This window comes from Nelumbo lutea, chromosome 4, assembly GCF_056320005.1.
Source record: "Nelumbo lutea isolate HS-2025 chromosome 4, American lotus-T2T, whole genome shotgun sequence".
Lineage (NCBI taxonomy): Eukaryota > Viridiplantae > Streptophyta > Magnoliopsida > Proteales > Nelumbonaceae > Nelumbo > Nelumbo lutea.
The window spans coordinates 46,327,358-46,345,064 of record NC_142687.1 but is presented as its reverse complement, the minus strand read 5'-3'; positions in this window follow the sequence as shown (position 1 = coordinate 46,345,064).

The window sequence follows — 17,707 nt, the reverse complement described above, 5'->3', positions numbered from 1 at the left end:
TATGAATTAGCAAGAAACTAAGTGTTAGAGACTTTAAGGTATGGAGTTGTCCAACACATGTTAAAACAATAACTGTACACAAATTGGAATCCAAAACCAATCATTACCTATTTTTAGGCTACCCTAAGGGCTCTATTGGGTATCTCTTCTATGAACTGAAAGAACAAAAGGTCTTTGTTACTCAAAATTCCCACTTTTTAGAAGAGACTACACCCTAAAAATCATCATTAGAAATTCATTTTTGAAGATGAGGGCTCAGAGGTAATAGGAGATAACCTACTTATTCTACATGTTGATACCCGGCCTAGAAGATCTACTCGAGTAACTAAACCTCCTATACGTTTTGGCTATAATCAATAAAGTTACTTGATGGAAGCCATAGACAATGAGGAAGATTCCTTGATTTATACTAAAGCTATATTAAACATAGACTCCTTGAATGTCATGAAATTTGAGATAGACTCAATGCATACCAATAGAGTTTGGACTATAGTAGACTCACCCTTGGAGTGAAATAAATCAGTTGCAAGTTAATCTAAAAGAGGAAGAAGGGCCCTAATGGAAAGGTTGAGACTTATAAAGCTTGACTTATGGTGAAAAGTTACACTCATAAAGGAGTCGACTATGATGATACATTTTCACTTGTGGCTTTGATTAAATCCATTAGGATACTATTGGCTATAGTTGTACACTATGATTATGAAATTTGACAAATTAATGTCAAAACTATAGTCTTAAATGGAGATCTTACTAAAGACATCTATATGCAATAGTCGTAAGGCTTTGTTGCTAAGGGTCAAGAACACATGGTGTGTAAGCTTAATAGATCCATATACGGATAAAAACATGTTTCTAGAAGCTAAAACATCCGTTTGACTTAACAATCAAACAGTTTGATTTTGAGCAAAATCCAGATGAACACTGTGTTTATAGGAAGATAGTGGGAGACAATATTGCATTCTTAGTTCTATATGTAGCCAACATTCTACTCATTGGGAATGATGAAAGAATGTTAATAATGGTGAAAGTATGGCTTTTGCAACAATTCTCCATGAAAGATCTTGTAGAAATTTCTTAATCTTGGAACTTTATCTATAGAAATAGAGCGGAGAGATTAATTGGATTGTCCTAATCTACATACATTCCTTTCATACATGGAGTCACTCTCTCTCTAAATGAATGTCACCTAAGACCCTTGAGGAGATAGAAGACATGAGAAAGGTTTCCAATGCCTCTGTCGTAGGAAGCATCATGTATGTTATGTTGTGCACTCGACCTGACATTGCTTAAGTTGTTAGTATTGTGAGTAGATATCAATCTAACGTAGGACAAAAGTAGTAGACAACTGTGAAAAACATACTAAAATAAATACGAAAAATTAAAGACAATTGTCTTATATTCAATTGTAGTTCACTACAAACAAATGTTGACTTCTAGTTTAACCTAGATGATAGAAAGTCTTCATCTAAATACATTTTTATGTTGTGATCTTGTGTATTCAATTGGAAAATCAACAAATAAGGATTCATAGTAGACTCCATAATCGAGGTTGACTACATTGCCACAAGTAAGGCTACCAAGTAGTATCAATGAAGCAATCCATTTATGAATTAGGAGTCATACCATCTAACACATTACCCATTCCACTATTGTGTAGCACTTAGAGTCATTGCTCAAACTAAGGAGTAAAGAGTCAACTCGAAGTCAAAGTACATCAAGAGAAAGTATCACATTTTATAGAAATTGTTGGTAAAGGAGACAATAGATTCAAAAGGTAGTATTTACGAAAAATGTGAAAGACCCGTTAATTAAGCCACTAACACAAAGTGTGTTTGAAGGACACATGGATAGTATGGGATTGAGGCTAATACCTAATTGGACCTAAGTGCAAGTAGGAATTATTAGACAATGTATGCCCTTAGTTCTAATTAGACTGATGTACATAAACATTTTTAGTAAATGAATAAAGTATATTATTGATTCATGTTCTTATCGGTATGTTTTCTGTGAACTACTTTTTAAATTAGACACTTATGAAATTCGTGTTAATTTAGAATATTCACAGCCATTAGATAGACTTGGCGTGTTTATCTTGACAAGCTAACACTGGTATGCTGCTGAATTGGTGGAGCAGCTTGTCTTAGCTATTAGGGTTAGACCTTAAGCATAACTAGTGGGTGTTTAGAAGAAACGTTGAACCCAAACCAATTTTCAATTATGCCCTGGACCTTAGAAATAGATGGGCAAAATTGGAAAGTTACACTTAACCCTAGACTTAATTATGATACTACATTAGGTATTGGGCTGAGTTGTCTCTGATGTGTCAACCAGTGAGATCCATCAAAGGTCAAATACTTAGGCATGTTGGGATAGTTAAGGAAATTACCTATGTGGGTGATTATAGTGATAAGATTGACTCCATTGTCACACAAAGTCAATATTAGGGCTTTCCATTTTTGTGATGGAAACCTAAATTGTCAGTAGTGGATTTCAATTGTATTTGAAATCTGATTTGCAATATATATTTATACATTATATCACTATTTTATGTAGAATGTTTGCAAAAGGTTTTAATCTTGAGATCCATCCCAGCAAAGAGTGTAACACTGCATTTTGTAGTCAAGGAAGAGGTTCTTTCCTATGAGTTGTGTTCTGATGATTATGGGGCGAGAGGTTAGGTGTAAGAGACCATTACAGGACTAATTACCTGATAGGCTTTATCTTATATAAGTCCATTATCCTTGGATCTTCATAGGGTGGCTGGATCCAAAGATCATTTAGGTGTAAATGTTGGGTCCAAACTAAGCCCAAGTCGATTGCATCAGGGGTTCACTGCCCTAACTAGTGAATTCGGCTTAATCCCTTCTAGGGGTAGGACTGAACCCTTGTGGACTTCTGTGAGACCTTTGTAGGTCCCATGCCATACAATATTAAGGCCCAAAGTGGCCATGCAACACCTTGGGACCTGAATCATTAGAGAAAGTGGGCCTAAGGCCCATTACTAAAGATAAACTCCTAATTAGATTAAGAGACTGGTTTATATAAAGGAGAAAGAGGGGAAAGTCTAATTGAGCTAATTCTCTCTACTCTCTTATTCTCTTCTCTTCTCCCTTGTCTCCCAAAAACCCTAATTTGACATAATTTTGTTAGGTGCTAATTTCTATCAGTCACTTATTATGTTTTTGCAAGAAAAACATCAGAGCATATCAAGTTCACATACCCACTTTTATCCAAGTAAGTTGGAGACCATATTTTGTTGAAACGGTGTCACTGAATCAACTTCACATACACATTGTGCCATCTTTAGTTAAAGGTCGATTTTGGGACTGATATTGGGCATAAACTACCACTCTGAGAGCTACACACTGTGGTCTTTGTATCAGGTATGATCATTTTAATTTGGATTTCAGATATGGTCTAGTTCAGTGCAAGATCAATTCTGAAATTTCATATTTCAAAATCACCGAGAAATCAGTTCTCGGGTTGGATTAAAAAGTTTTTAAAAATTCGGCCAGCCACAAACCTGGTTTGGCCATATCAAATCTGATTTCCAACCCTTCCAACAAAATTCCACTCGATTAAGCTCCAAGTCCTCCAATGAAGTTTAAACTTCACCCCTCTTCCTAAAACGGTCACACCATCTTTCAATTAGCCTTTTTAGTATTGAATTTATTTTGCTATTAGCATTTTGATCTCATTACTTGCATGGTCATGTTAAAATTATTGGAATTCTTCCTTTAAGATTGTTCCCAATGCATCAATGCATGCTGTTTTTAACATGATTCTAAACAGAGGGGATCAACACCTTCCATTACTGTTATTTGTTGTGTAACGTAAGACTCTTGTCACATGCTTGGAGACAAATGGTCGTGATAGAGTTTAATCAAACTTTTATTTGGTTTCTAAATCCTTTAAGTTCCTATGGAATAGAAGAGGAACCCTATCTTGAAGATTCTTAGTGATAGAGTTGTTAATGTTACTAGATTGAAAGAACACATAATGAAAAATCTAGAAACACAAGATCCTTTTGAAAGATGTTCATTAAGTGATCATTATGTACCAAAAAAACCTGGTAAAGTGAGAGGAAAATGACGAGGGCAGATTTGGCACTCCATTGGCATCATGATACGTGGCATCTCAAAACAGTTGGATGACACCCCGACACCATGTAAGCGATGACTTACCTTAGCCAAAATGATGGAGTCCTAGTTGGCAACCTACCTTCGGAGACCTATTAGAGACCTGGCATCCTACCTTCAGAGACCTACTGGAGACCTTGAGACCTACCTCAGAAACCTACTGGAGACATGGAGACCTACCTTCGGAGACCTAGCGACCTACCTCCATCGATTGGGTGACCTACCATCGGAGACCTATTGGAGACTTGGAAACCTACCTCCGCCAATCTAGCGACCTACCTCTGGAGACTTACTAGAAACTTGGTGACCTATCTCTGAATAACAGCATAACATGTGGCATCCAAGTGACACCTTGTCATTGAGTAAGTAAATCACCCTAGCAGGTTGACTAGTAGCACCTCACTTATGGCCGACCTAAAGTACCTCAGCCTAGTCAATCTAAAGGACCACCGCTTAAGGAGCGACCTCCTTTGGAGAATAGTCAAGCTAAGTAGGGTATAAGTGACAACCTACAAGGCATGCTTGCTGACCTATTATATAGATCCGTTATCAAGATGAAACTCTCTAGAGTAATAATGCTCGACCGTTATGCCGACCTACTTGCATCACCCACATTAGAGTCGATCAGATAGACCTCAGCTCTCTACACAGATTATGTAACTAATAGAGATATTCTCTCCCAACTTAGCAGAAATGACTCTTTGGGAATCTAGGACCTGTTATAGGAGGTCTCTAATCCCTCACACCTATATAAAGGCACCATTTTCCTAAGAGAATGTATGCACAACTTAGTTCTCGTAGCTCTCTAACTCTCTCACTTTTAACTCTCTCAAAAATCTCCAATTCACTGACTTAAGCATCGGAGTGCCCACCTTGGGTAAAGAAACCCGGGCACTCTAATATTGTTTCCCTGTAGGTCTCCCAGAAAATTACACAGCTCTCCGTTATATAGCTCAACATCTGAGCTATCTTCTAGCTTGGCTTTACTAACTCGGCATCTGAGCCACCTTCTAGCAAGGAATTCTCTAACTCAACTTCTGAGTCATCAGTCAGCAGGGAGCTGCCAGATCATGCATCATCAGAAAAAAAAAATTTCTATCCCACTCACATGCTGAAGTCACACACCATGAGAGATTATTTTCTCTCTTAGGATTGTTTGGGTTTATTGGACCGTGCAAGATCAAATTATTAGATTTGGGAATAGTAAAATGCTTGATCTTTGATGTCCACAAGTGTAGAGATCTAAGTGGTATTTCACACCCAAGCTTTGATTCTCCCAAGAAATGATGCAATAAGTTGAAGATGGTGCAAGATGTTTGTAGCTCCAATTGATATCCAAGAATTCAAACAGCTATGGAGAAGTATAGACTATGAGTTAGGTGGTATTTCTTACTCAAAACTCTCCAAAATAACTCTCTAATGGATGCTCTCAATGTCTGGTTAAATGGAGTTTAAGAACCCTAGGAATCTCTCACAATATATATTGGGCCAATTCGAATTGTTAGGGTTGATATAGAGCCATTCCATCTACCCTAGATCTTTACCTTCTATATATTAGGGTGGAATGACAAGAGTGCTCTCCTATTTTGATACCTAGCATGATACCAATATCAAGTCTAGGGATTAAATAAACACATAATTGTTCTACCTATCATAAAGTCCAAAAACATACCAAGTTTGGACTAGTTTAATGTTTCTTACAAACATACATTCTCACACTTTAGGTCACAGCCCAAGCAACTAAGACCTACTACTCCTCTACTTGGTTAATGTGAGAATGACAACCTTGCAAGGATAAACTCCCTAGGTTCATCCGTTAGTTGTTAATATTTAAGTCCATATTGAAATAACTAGGTCGCCTCATATATAATACTAATATGAACTAAGGGGTAAATTAGTAGAATAAACACATGACATAAAATAAATGAAATTTTATTCATCATAAAGTCATGCACAATACATCAATTAGAGCTAAGAGCATGCATTGCCCCAAATCTCCCACATGCACTTAGATCTAATGTGGTATAAGTCATAGCCCTATACCATCCATGTGTTTTTTAAAAACCTTAGGCATAAATGGCTTAGTTAATGGGTCTTCCACATTCTTTGCTAGTGCTACATTTTGAATTTCAATATCTCCACATACTATGATTTCATAGATGAGATGGAAAAGCTAAGAAGTTTCGTAGATGATGCAGTAAGTTACAATAAGTAGCAAGCAACAATGAGCTACAGGTTGGCTTTAAGAATCAAGAGAATATTGGGGGTTAGGGAGTCAAAGTGTAGTGTGATCATTCTTGGAGATTCAAAAGGGAGTAAGAGTCAAGTGACATTAAGTTAATCCCCCTCAATAAGCATCAAGTGATTCTCCTATGTATTCAAAGAATGAGATGGAGGTAAGGGAGTTTGAAATAGTAGAGAAAGTGAAAGAAAATGTTCGAGAGCATGGGGTCATGGTTATGAAATTAGACTAGAATGGATAGTCGGACTGGTTAACTAGGAAACTAGTCAAGAGTCCAGGTCTAGTTTTAGACCTTAAAACCTTTCCACCTAGGTTTGGATTGAACGATCAGACCATTTGACCCAAGAACCGATGGCCAAATGGTTTTGCTTTTGGTCCGATTTTGAAAACCATGCATGGATTATTGATAGTTCACGTAATAAAGAGGAGAGTCCTTCCAATCCATTATCTTATGGTGGCTCAATAGAGAAAATATAAGGAGTGGAAGTAAGAAAGAGGAGAGGGGAGGTGGCTGGAAGGGAAAGCACTCAATTGGATTGGAGGGAGGTAGTGGGAAAAACATGGTTTATAATAGGAAAAGGAGATTTTGAGGTTACCCTCTAGGGAAGTTGGTGCCTAGGATGGAGAGGTGGGTGAAGGTGAAGGGATTCTAGAAGAGGATAGGGGGTAAAGGAGGGGGTAGAGATAAGTGTGTTAAAGAATAAGAAAAGAATGAAGTTGCTCTAAATGGAGAAGTGGCAATTAATAAGCTAGTAGAAAGAGAGGTGACGGAGGGAAAATCCCTTAGACTGTTTTTCTGGGGTGGGAAGGATTTTGCAAGGTTAGCATTTGAACAATTTGAGAAAAAAATAAAAGAGTGGAAAAAATAGACAAAAAAAAAAAGCAAATCAAGAAGGGCAAGGGCTAGAATGAAGAAGAGCGTGAGGAGGAGTCTTTTGAATAGAAGAGCGAGGAGTCAAAGAGTCCAGAGTTTAAAGAGGTCAAGGGGAGGGGAAAAGATAAGTTGGAATGTGAAGGGTTAGAGGGAAGGAGGACAAATTGTGATAAGAAATCTAATAAGAAAACACAAACCAGAGGCGGTTTTCTCGCAAGAAACAAAAATGGAAATTTTTATGTAAAAATGATGCTTGAAATGTGGGGGGAGGTCAATGGAGAGTGGGTGGATTTAAATGTAGAAGGGACGGGAGAGGGTGTGGTCATTTGCTGGAAGGGTGCATACCAGCTCAAAGGTTTGGCATTTTGAGAAAATGATGATGGCGGATTTCACCCTCCAATGGCATCGTGACACATGGCATCTCAGAACAACTGGGTAACACCCACAATCATTTATGCAACAACTTGCCTTAGCCAAGATGATAGTGTCCCAGCTGGCGACCTGGCCCCTGGTGTCAACCTAGCGACCTGGCACTGTGAACGACCTGACGACCTCGACTACAATTCAGGTCGGCTAGAAGCACCATGTCCAGGGCCGATCTGCAGCACCTCATCACTGGCTGAAGTGATCTCGATGCAAGGAGTGACCTCCCTCTGAAAGAATGGTAGGATCCATCTAATAGAGGCCAAAAAGGTTGCGGAATGGGTGGGCGAATTTAAAAAATTTTCCTATCTTCTTCCAACTGGGAATCATATTCCCTAAATTTAGAATACCATATTCAAGGATCTTACTTGAACCATAATCGAACCAGATCTGAACCAAAAAGTAAAAGGGAGGAATATACCTGATCCGGAGAAGCAGTATCTCCCAAAGTTGGTGTTTACGCCCAAAGAAGAAACCAAGATCCGCTCTTGCTGAAGATGACACAGATGTGGATGGAACAAAACCAGCAGGGTGCATCTTACACACTGGAACCTTCACAAGAATCCTCTGGAAACTCTGAACACCGAATCTTTTTCAGTCTTTCTTGCAAGATTGATGTCAAGAACTGATTTCTTGACTTCCTATTGCTGCAAAGATCGAATCTTGCAAAAGGGAATGGCGGCTACAGGAGGAGAACTCTAGGGATGAAGTTGGCTGAACTGCTTCTCTTCTCTCTAGACTATGAATGAGATCTAATCTCAATTCGCAGGGAGATTTCTTTCACCAAGACCCTGGTTCGAAATCTGATATGTTTCTCTTGGGTTTCTCCTCCTTTCTTCTTGATTAAGAAACCTCCTCATTAGGAGTTATCCCAATCCAAATCTGTATTTGGATAGGGGATAATCTTAATCCTATCTATAGATTAAGTTAGTTTACTCCTAATCTTATCAGGAGATTACCAGATTCAGATCTAATTTGAATTTGGTCTCCTGGAGTGGATAAGGTTAAAGGCCCAATCCTTTTACTAACATTAATCTCTGATTCGCCCCATAGATGGGTGATCATATCAGCCCAGCTCGTAATGGGCTCTTGGCCCATTATATGTTTAGTGTTAAACTAGTTTCCAATCTGCTGCCCAGTTGGGCTTCTTTGTATGGCGTGGGACCCAAGCATTGATTTACACACCAGCCACATGGGTTTAGCCTAGCCTTTAATATAAGGCCCAGCCGAATTCACTGAAAATTTCAGTGAACCCCTAAGTCCATCACATGGACCCTATGGGCCCAACACTTACATTAAGTGGTCCCTGGGCCAAGCCATCTTATAAAAACCCAGGGACTGTGGGCAGGTGCAAGATTAGCCCATCAATTATTATCCTAAATGGTCTTACACTTAACCTCTCAGCCCTTAATGATCAAGCACTGCCTGACAAGAGAGGACCTCTCCCTCGGCTGCAAGGAACAGTGCTGCACTCTCTACTCACATGGATCCCGGGAATTAAAACCATTTGCAAACATTTTGAAACCGTACATATATAAATATATAAATCTTGCAAAACAAAATTCCAACGATTGAAATCAACTGCCGGCAGCTTGGTTTCCATCAGAGAGTGCATTCCCGATCATTACCCTTTGTCCGACAAAGTGGCTAATCCTGTCACTATGATCACCCACTCAGGTGAATTCTCAGACTGTCCCAACATACCCAGGTTTTGACCCCCATCTAAAGATCTCACTGATTGGCATATCAAAGACAATTCGATCTGACACCTAGTGAAATGTCATAATCGAGTCTAGGGGTCAGGTGTAACTTTCCAGTTTTGCCCATCTGTCTCTAAGGTCCAGGGTAATACTGAAAATCTGGTCCGGTTCAAGGATTCAAGTAATCCCATACTACATGTGCCTTGGGTCTTACCCTGGTGGCCGAGACAGGCCATCCCAACACTTGGTGGCACACCAGTATCAGCCTTGGCAGGATAAATCTCCCCAGACTTATCCAATGGTTGTGAACATTTAAAACTAACACGAGTCTCTATATGTGTCCAATTTTACGGTCTTACATAGAATTAAACCAAACAACATGAATCAAACATGCACTTTAATTATTTCCACTAAATAACAAAAGTACATCAAATCGGATTGAAGATAAGGGTATACTCATTCCCAATGAGTAGGATGTTCCAGCTCCTAGAAGCCTGCTTTAGTCCATATATGGATCTATTGAGTTTACATACCATGTGTTCCTGACCAGCAGCAATGAAGCCTTGCGGCTGCTGCATGTAGATATTTTCACTAAGATCTCCATTCAGGAACGCGGTTTTGACATCATTTGCCAAATCTCGTAATCATGGTATGCTGCTACAGCTAGCAGGATCCTAATGGATTTAAGCATGGCCACGGGCGAAAAGGTTTCCTCATAATCGATGCCTTCTTTCTGAGTATACCCTTTCGCCACCAGACGAGCTTTGTAGGTCTCAATCCTACCATCGGGGTCCTTCTTCCTCTTGTAGATCCATTTGCAACCAATTACTTTTACCCCGGAGGGCGGGTCTACTAGAGTCTAGACTCCATTGGTCTCCATCGAATTCATCTCAGCTCTCATGGCCTCCACCCACTTCTGGGAATCTATGTCTAACATAGCCTCCGCATAAGTTACGGGATCCTCCTCACTAGTCAATGCTTCCACCAGGTAACTATCCTGGTCATAACCATATCGGACTAGTGGCCTGGATATCCGGGTGGATCTTCTAGGTTGGTCACTACCTGGAACCTATGGGACATCTCCCACTGCTCCTGAGCTCTCCTCATCAAGAACTATTTCCTGACGATGGGTGTCTAGGATGTATTCGATTTCTAAGAATTTGGCATTTCGACTGCAGAACACTTTCTGCTCACTTGGGTCATAGAATAGATAACCCACCAAATCTTTTGGGTATTCTATAAACAAGCAACGACTGGTTTTAGATTCCAACTTGTCCGCACTTGTTCTTTTAACGTGTGCAGGACAACCCCAAATCTTCAAGTGTCTTACAATTGGCTTCCTTCCGGTCCAAAGTTCATATGGAGTTTTTGGAACTGATTTGGTTGGAACCCGATTCAGCACGTAAATAGCAGTCTCTAATGCGTATCCCCAAAAGGATGTGGGTAATTCTGAGCGTACGAGAAGTGACCGGACGATGTCCAACAAGGTCCTATTCCTCCTCTCTGAAACACCGTTGAGTTGAGGTGTAGCAGGAGGAGCTAATTGTGACACTATCCCATTGACCTTTAAGTAGTCATTGAATTCATCAAAGAGATACTCGCCACCTCGATCTGATCGAACGGCCTTAATTTCTCTCCCTAACAGTTTCTCGACTTCCTATCTGAACTCTTTGAACTTTTCAAAGGATTCAGACTTATGTCTCATTAGGTATACGTAACCATATCATGAAAAATCATTTGTAAAGTTGATGAAATACACGTATTGTTATCATGTCCTAACACTCAGGGGACCACATACATCAGTATGTATTAGGTCAAGTGTGCCTTCAGATCTTTCAGGCTTACCGTCAAATGGCTGCTTAGTCATCTTACCTTGAAGGCAAGGCTCACAAGTGGGAAGATTTTCTACGGTTAGAAAATCCAAAGGACCATCCTTTACCAGCCTTGTGATTCGGTCAACACCGATATGGCCAAGTCGGTAATGCCAGAGACACATGCGATTTACTGTATCATGATTCCTTTTCTTGGGATTTTCGACCGACGTAGTTTTGGTTAAGTTAGTTTCTAGAGAGGGATGTAGAACATAGAGACCGTTCTCCAGTTCCCCGCATGCGATGAATTTGTTATTCCGTTTAACAGTAATCATATTACTAAAATAAACAGTATATCCATCAGCACACAGTTTAGAAACAGAAATCAAATTTCTTCTCAAGTTCTGTACATAAAGACAATCTTTAAGTACAAGTACTCCTTCTCTAAAAAATAATTCTACGGTTCTTATCGCCGCAGCTGCAACACTTGCAGTCTTTCCCAAGAATAGTGTCACTTCGCCTTCACTCAATCTTCTGCTAACTTTGAACCCCTGCAGTGAGTTACATGCATGAGTTGAAGCCCCGGAGTCAACACACCAAGACACAGAAGTAACTAACATATTAGTTTCTATGACACAAGTTTTGATGTTATCTTTCTTAGATTCCAGGTAGGTAGGACAGTTCCTCTTCCAGTGGCCGGTCTGCTTGCAGAAGTGACAGACATCAGATGCCTTGTTCTTCTTCTGCTTCTTAGGCTTGACAGTTTTCTTCTGGGGCTTCTTTGCCTTTCTCTTTTTCATGCCCGATTTGTTAGCTTCGGCAAGCATAACCACAGGCTCATCCTTCTTGAGCAGATCCTCGGCCCTCTGCAATATATTGCTGAGTTCCTGGACACTGACATTCAGCTTATTCATATTGTAGTTCATTGTGAATGCATTGAAGGAAGAGGGCAAAGAATTTAGGATGGCATCCACTTGCGTGCCAAGATCTAGCCCGGATCCAAGAGTTTCTAGTTCGTTAATGTATCCCATCATCCGAAGACAATGGTCATGAACTTTCTGCCACTTGGACATCTACGCGGTCATGAACAATTTCAGGACCTTCTGTCGAGTAGAATGGTTCTGCTCTTCATACATTGTCTTTCGACTGTCCAATATGTCCTTATCTAGTTTGATCTTATCGAACTGCCTCTGTATTGAGTTGTCTAATGATGCAATGACAAAGCAGCAGGCTAGGGAGTTCTTGTCCTCCCAATCTTGGTAATCCCTCCTACGGGTCTCAGAAGCCCTATAACCCGGATGCTCTGGGGCAGGATTTTTCACTACCTTATCTAAATTTTCAGAAGTTAGGACCAGCATAAGATTTCTGTACCAGTCGGCATAGTTTGGGCCCTTAAGCTTGTTATCATCTAGAAACTTTGCAAATTGAACGTTTGCCATTTTCTGATAAAACAGCAAAGACGTTAGTTCACAACCTTAGTTTGATTCATGTTACCTACATAGATATGGTTTTTAATCTATGCTCCATTCCCATTTGTTCATCTCTGAGGTTTTCCTCCTTTCTCAGTGACGGAGACAACGAAATGTCTCTGGAAATGTAGGAAATCACATGGGGTACGTGAAGCCAACTGTTTCAGCTGCAAAGCCCCACCACCTTTCTGTGATGGATCATATCCACTCATCAAATGAGTCTCCTTTTTGGCCTCTGTCAGAAAAGGTTCAGAGTCGTTTTCAGGTAAACATTTCTGTCCAGTGATTGCTTACCCATCATATTTAGGTTACGCTAAGGTACCGTGAGAGAGTTCACATTTTCTGATGAAGCCCCTCCCACATCGGTCTATGATGCCCCTATCATCTTATGAAATACTCTGACAGATCCAACAGCAAATAGATAGCCCAATTTTATGGTGCGTTTCCTCATTACTGAAGGACCCATCATTGTGCTAATGACGGAAGGCCTTTAGAGAGTCCATCATATGGATCTCCCTATTGCATGCACTCATATTTGCTGGAGGGAATGAAATTACGCCCTAGTTCTAATTTAGGTCAAACCAGAGTGGCTCCCACTGACTTTCATAAAGTCAGATTTTTGGTGGGCCTTAAGCGGCTAGGGGTTCTAAACGCATCCCTTTGCAGGGTTGTGGGGCCCACCAAGCAAGGAGGGGTCATCCAATGACCTTAAGGGACACCATGGCAATGATGTGCATCCAGCCATGGTGTGCGCAAGAGCCACTAACGAGTCTTCATGGGCCAAGTGCTTATGGCCCATGGTCGCAGCACATCAAACATCCAAACATCACATGTAAAGGAGGAATTGATCCAATCAATTAACTGTTGTAAAGCCCATCGAATAGCCCATTTAAAAACTAAATCATTAACAATTAATGTCTACTAGGTGTATGGGCTGAATCGCAGTTAGCAGTTCGGCCCATACAACTTATTTGACAATAATGGGCTTTTGCAGTTTTAACCCTTTAAAATTGGGCTTTACAGGTGGGCCGAATTAATTCCTATAATTGAACATCAGATTTGGAGCAGTAAGTGTGAGAAATATGGACTGAAAAATAGTCCCCTTCGAACCCCGGATTCGGTCCAAACAGTTTTGGTCCAATCTAGTCGGAAATGGTCTAAAACTGATTTTCAATTCAAGAATTAATTCATGAAAGATCTAAAATTAATAATCTTGATTTTAAACAATCACAAATCAACTATGGACTGTTTGCACCACCTGCAAAACAGAGGTTAATCACTAAAGTTGCAGTTTCATAAACTGCAAATCGCAGGAAGCGATTTCTCCATCTGCAAATCTCCAGCGCTGTCGTCTTCTTCCTTCTTCTTTAATCAAGAAAAATAAATAACAGAAATCCTATTTTTATTAATTAATTACATTCTTGATCAAATCCTATACATTCAGTCTAGAAAAATAAAAAAATTATTTACAGACCGAATTGAATAAAATAAAAGAAAAAGGGTGCACAGACCATCTGCGCCAAAACTGCACTGCGATCTCCAGGTTCGAATAGTCCATTAAATAAAAAAAAATAAAGAACAATTCTAAATAAATTTTGGATTTAACAAAAATTAATTTCAGATTAATTGCCCTTAACAAGAAACCATTTCTTGGAAAAAGAAAGCAATCTGCGCAAAACTTGGAAGAACAACTTCTATCCATCTACGCAGGGTCAGATCTAATTTTCATTTGGTTCAAGATTCGAACCTGGCTCTGATACCACTGAAAGAATGGTAGGATTCATCTAATGGACGCCAAAAAGGTTGCGGAATGGGTGGGAGAATTTAAAAAATTTTCCTATTTTCTTCCAACTGGGAATCATATTCCCTAAATTTAGAATACCATATTCAAGGATCTTACATGAACCATAATCGAACTAGATCTGAACCAAAAAGTAAAAGGGAGGAATATACCTGATCCGGAGAAGCAGTATCTCTCAAAGTTGGTGTTCACGCCCAAAGAAGAAACCAAGATCTGCTCCTGCTGAAGATGACACAACTGTGGATGGAACGAAACCAGCAGGGTGCATCCTGCACACTGGATCCTTCGCAAGAATCCTCTGGAAACTCTGAACACCGAACCGTTTTCAGTCTTTCTTGCAAGATTGATGTCAAGAAATGATTTCTTGACTTCCTATTGCTGCAAAGATCGAATCTTGCAAGAGGGAATGGCGGCTACAGGAGGAGAACTCCAGGGACGAAGTTGGCTGAATTGCTTCTCTTCTCTCTATAGTATGAATGAGATCTAATCTCAATTCGCAGGGAGATTTCTTTCACCAAGACCCTGGTTCAAAATCTGATATGTTTCTCTTGGGTTTTTCCTCCTTTCTTCTTGATTAAGAAACCTCCTCATTAGGAGTTATCCCAATCCAAATCTGTATTTGGATAGGGGATAATCTTAATCCTATCTGCAAATTAAGTTAGTTTACTCCTGATCTTATCAGGAGATTACCAGATTCAAATCTAATTTGAATTTGGTCTCCTGGAGTGGATAAGGTTAAATGCCCAATCCTTTTACTAACATTAATCTCAGATTCGCCCCATAGATGGGTGATCATATCAGCCCAGCTCGTAATGGGCTCTTGGCCCATTATATGTTTAGTGTTAAACTAGTTTCCAATCTGCTGCCCAGTTGGGCTTCTTTGTATGGTGTGGGACCCAAGCATTGATCTACACACCGGCCACATGGGTTCGGCCTAGCCTTTAATATAAGGCCCAGCCGAATTCACTAAAAAATTCAATGAACCCTTGAGTCCATCACATGGACCCTATGGGCCCAACACTTACATTAAGTGGTCCTTGGTTCAAGCCATCTTATAAAAACCTAGGGACTGTGGGTAGGTGCAAGATTAGCCCATCAGGTATTATCTTAAATGGTCTTACACTTGACCTCTCAGCCCTTAATGATCAAGCACTGCCCAACAAGAGAGGACATCTCCTTCAGCTGCAAGGAACAGTGCTGCACTCTCTACTCACATGGATCCCGGGAATTAAACCATTTGCAAACATTTCGAAACCGTACATATATAAATGTATTAATTTTGCAAAACAAAATTCCAACGATTGAAATCAACTGCCGGCAGTTTGGTTTCCATCAGAGAGAGTGCATTCCCGATCATTACCCTTTGTCCGACAAAGTGGCTGATCCTGTCACTATGATCACCCACTCAGGTGAATTCTCAGACTGTCCCAACATACCCAGGTTTTGACCCCCATCTAAGGATCTCACTGATTGGCATATCAAAGACAGTTCGATCTGACACCTAGTGAAATGTCATAATCGAGTCTAGGGGTCAGGTGTAACTTTCTAGTTTTTCCCATCTGTCTCCAAGGTCTAGGGCAATACTGAAAATCTGGTCCGGTTCAAGGATTCAAGTAATCCCATTCTGTATGTGCCTTGGGTTTTACCCTGGTGGACGAGACAGGCCATCCCAACACTTGGTGGCACACAAGTATCAGCCTTGGCAGGATAAATCTCCCCAGACTTATCCAATGGCTGTGAACATTTAAAACTAACACGAGTCTCTATAAGTGTCCAGTTTTAGGGTCTTACATAGAATTAAACCAAACAACATGAATCAAACATGCACTTTAATTATTTCCACTAAATAACAAAAGTACATCAAATCGGATTGAAGCTAAGGGCATACAAAGCTGTCTAACACCCTCGAGGGTGTGCCGGCCTGACTGAACTCCAAGTGGCGACCTGCGAACGTGCTCGCCGACAAATTCGGCATGCATATCCCAACACTCCCACGATCCTTGGAAGTTGGCCCACGTACCGAACGTTCTAAAAGATGGTCAACGTGCATGGTGGTTGCCTCCGAGGATCCTGAACTGGTAAGGCACGACCTCCTGGAAATCTCGGATGCGGTACGTGAGGCCCACGTCAAACAAGGCCTATATAAAGGCACCAGCCCCAATGACGCAGGAGGGAAGTAAGGGGGCAAGTAAGCGCATTCTAGCTCTCATACTTTATGATTTTTTAGCTCGCGAATTACTACGAGAGTACTAACTTAAGCATTGGAGCAACCTCGCTGGGTTAGGCACCCCGGGTCCTCTGATATTGATTCCTTGCATGTTTTACTAAAGAGCTACCTAGCTCAACAATCAACCCAGCTCGCCACTAGTCAGCTCGGCACCTGATTTGCCCCCAGCTCAGCACCTGATCCGCCCCCAGCTGGGCACCTGATCCGCCCCCAGCTCGGCCTAGTCAGCTCGGCATCCAGGTCCTCATCCAGTAGAAATTCCCTATTACGGCCTCTGAGCCAAAAAATGATTCATCAATTGGCGTCGTCTGTGGGAAACACTACAAAAAGCTAAGTTCTCACCTTCTAAAAGTTTAAGTCCTCTTCTTCTAAAAAGCTAAAATCTCACCTTTTAGAAATTAAAGGTCTTACTTTCTAATTTCCATTTTTTATGAACTCAAAAAGCACATTTGAACAACATCAACACCTAGAACGAATACCAATTACTGGGGGCAAAAACATCAACACCCAGCTCGACGTATTCATGTCGATGTAGAACAGGAAGCAGTAGAATGACCTTGACAACTAACAATCTGGCGACAAGCACCTCAGAGTAAGGCTGTCCTTGTAGGTTGAGCCAATTATGGTTCCCATAGGAAGTTGATGGCCAACAGACTAAGCAGCTCTACCGACTTTATTTCAGCTCGAATAAGCCTCATTAGTCCTCTTCACGAGGTACCTGTTAGACAATGTATGCCCTTAGCTCCAATTAGAATGATGTACATTATGACATTTAATGTAAATGAATAAAGTACATATTTGATTCATGTTATTATGGTGTGTTTCTGTGTAATACCCTTAAAGTGGACACTTATGAGACTCGTGTTAGTTTAGAATCTTCATAGCCGTTGGATAGATCTGGGGAGATTTATCCTACCAAGGCTAACACTGATATGCCGCCAAGTTGGTTGGGGTGGCTTTGATATGTCAATCAGTGAAATCCTTAGAGGGGGTCAAAACCTGGGTATGTTGGGACAGTCCG